The sequence below is a fragment of the Mandrillus leucophaeus genome, unplaced genomic scaffold, assembly GCF_000951045.1.
Source record: "Mandrillus leucophaeus isolate KB7577 unplaced genomic scaffold, Mleu.le_1.0 Scaffold167, whole genome shotgun sequence".
NCBI lineage: Eukaryota > Metazoa > Chordata > Mammalia > Primates > Cercopithecidae > Mandrillus > Mandrillus leucophaeus.
Window position 1 is genome coordinate 4,189,039 of NW_012101665.1, and position 3,123 is coordinate 4,192,161.

Here is a 3,123-nt window from a genome sequence, read left to right on the forward strand (position 1 = left end):
CTCAGCCTCCCAAGTAGCTGGGACTACAGGCGCCCGCCACCTCACCCGGCTAGATTTTTGTATTTTTTAGTAGAGACGGGGTTTCACTGTGTTAGCCAGAATGGTCTCGATCTCCTGACCTCGTGATCTGCCCATCTCGGCCTCCCAAAGTGCTGGGATTACAGGCTTGAGCCACCACACCCAGCTATTTTTTTTTTTTTTTTTTTAGATGGAGTCTTGCTTTGTAGCCTAGGCTGGAGTACAATGGCTCAATATCAGCTCACTGCAACCTCCACCCCCTGGGTTCAAGTGATTCCCCCACCTCAGTCTCCCCAGTAGCTGGGATTACAGGTGCCACCACACCTGGCTAATTTTTTGTATCCAGTTAGGGTTTTGCCATGTTGACCAGGCTGGTCTTGAACTCTTGACCTCAGGTGATCCGCCTACCTTGGCCTCCCATAGTGCTGGAATTATAGGCATGAGCCACCATGCCCAGCCTACCCCCAAAAATCTTTTAAAAATTATGGTGAAATAAATACTTTTCCACACCAACGAAAGCAGAGAAAATTTATAACTAATAGACCTGCACTCCAAGAAATGCTAAAGGAAGCTCTTAGCTAGGTGTAGTGGTCTGTACCCGTGGTCCCAGCAACTCAGAAGGTGGAGGCAGGAGGAACCCTTGAGCCCAGGAGTTTAAGTCCAGCCTGAACAACACAGCAAGACTCCATGTCTATAAAAATAAATAAATAAAAATAAAAATAGCTTTAAAAAGGAAGTTCTTGGGGCAGAAGGAAATGATGATAGATTTAAGCCCAGGCATGTCAGTAATTACATTAAATGTACATGGCCTATGTCATTAAGAGGCAGAGTTTATCAGATTGAATAAAAACAAACTCCAAAAAACAGTGCAACTTCTGACTATAGACTGTCTGCAAGAAACCCATTGTCAAGATCCGTGAAAGGTCTGAGATTTTACCCTTACTTGCAAGTTACTAAGGCAGCCTGCCTTAGTTTCATGGTTGCTGGTTGAAGACATCAGAAGGCAGGGCCAGAGCTGAAGGGCAGTTTATCACTCACAGCTACCAGCATTTTTGCATGGGTTCTCAAAGTCCTAATCCCACAGGGCAATGTGGAGGGTCAGATGACTCCAGTGCACACAGAGGGCCGCATTATAGGTGTGTAGAGAATTGGGAATCCGATAATTTAAAATGGGCAGTGAGCACACCTGCCCTTTGCTCTCTCTTCCAAGACAACAAATTTGCTCTTGTCTCTGGAGGGAGACACTGTATTTTCCATGTGGTTCACCTTTCAAACCTCCTATATGAAAACACAGATCAGAGCCAGGCGCTGTGGCTTACACCTGTAATCCCAGCACTTTGGGGGCCGAGGTAGGTGGATCACTTGAGGTCAAGAGTTCGACACCAGACTGCTCAACATGGTGAAATCCCATCTTTACTAAAAATACAAAAATGAGCCCAGCGTGGTGGCCGGCGCCTATAATCCCAGCTACTTGGGAGGCTGAGGCAGAAGAATTGCTTGAACCTGGGAGGCGGAGGTTGCAGTGAGCCGAGATTGCGCCATTGCACTCCAGCCTGAGTGACAAGAGCGAAACTCTCTCTCAAAAAAAAAAAAAAAAGAAAACAGTCTAGAATAGAGGGTATTTGTTTCACTCACAAAATGTACAGAACAATGGATAATTGTCTCTCTCATTAATTGTTGCAGTTTTGATAATTTGCAACAAATACTTTTTTTTTTTTTTTTTTTTTTGAGACTTGGTCTTGTTCTGTTGCCAAGGCTGGATGCCCTGGCCTGATCATGGCTCACTGCAGCCTCAACCTCCTGGGCTCAAGTGATCCTCCCACCTCAGCCTCCCAATTAGCTGGGACAACAGGCGTGTGCTACCACATCTGGCTAATTTTTGTATTTTTTGTAGAGACAGAGTTTCTCCATGTTTGCCCAGGCTGGTCTTGAACTCCTGGGCTCAAGCAATCTGCCCATTTTGGCCTCCCAAAGTGCTGGGATCATAGGCGTGAGGCACCATGCTTGGCCAACAAATACAATAGATTACTCCTATGTACAACATTTTTGTCTTCGGAGAACAAGATCTACCCTACACCACCCCCCAACCCGTACCCCCCAGAGCCTCCCGCTCCCTCACTGCACGCCCCCCTGCAAATCTGATGCAGCTACAATAGGAGCCTGCTTTGTTTAAATGTCCGTATCCATCTAGGACCAATCCAGAGAGAGAAACCGTACAGTAATTTGAACAGGAAAAGTTTAATGTAAAGAATTATTATCTATTGCAGGAGATTGTCATGATTATGCAATAGCATATGTGTTACCCACTCCACACTGCGTGGGCTGAGATCCATGGCTCAGTCATGGCTACTAAATGGCGGACAAGTTGCTGTGGTGCCACAATGGCGAAACTTGCTAGAAATCAGTCCTGTAGGGTGCTGGGAAGAGCTGTTTATGGGAAGATGTCTCACTACCGCGCCTTGGCTACAAACCACCTTAAGAGGTTGCAGGGGGAAGTCACTGGCATGGCAGCAGGTGGGCCCTGGAGAGCCTGTGAGCCAAAGGCGCTAGAGGCCAGCGAAACCACGCGCTGCTGCGAACCCCGCTGAGACTCCACCGAGCCGGAAGCAAAACTCTTTCTCCTGCAGTGTTTCTCGAGCGCCCTCTACTGGCAAAGCTTCAGTGCCAACGGCAAATTCTTGAAAAGGTTCAGATTAATTTTCGCAGAGCAGTCAAATAAGGTGAATTCAGAGGTGAAAGGCCATAAATCAATAACTGGTATAGAGTCAAACAGGTAAATAAACCCAAGCCTTTTATTCTTGCAAATCTAGGCTTTGTTTCCTTGTTTTTAAAATGGTGGGGGAAGTAGGGAAAGAAAGGAAAATGTAAATTTGAATTTTCTTTTAATCATATTTCATTATTTTAAAACCAAATGAATGCTGAACTTCTCTTTTCCATTCTTTCCTCTTATTACGTTAACTGTGACATCTCGTGAGTGTTGTCAGTCTTCGGAAAGCAAGTATAGATAAAATTTTGTTCACAGTTCCTCTGCTCAAGTTTGTTAGAATTGTTCCAGAAAGGGGCGTGTGTGTATGTGTGTGTGTGTGTGTGTGTGTGTGTGTGTGT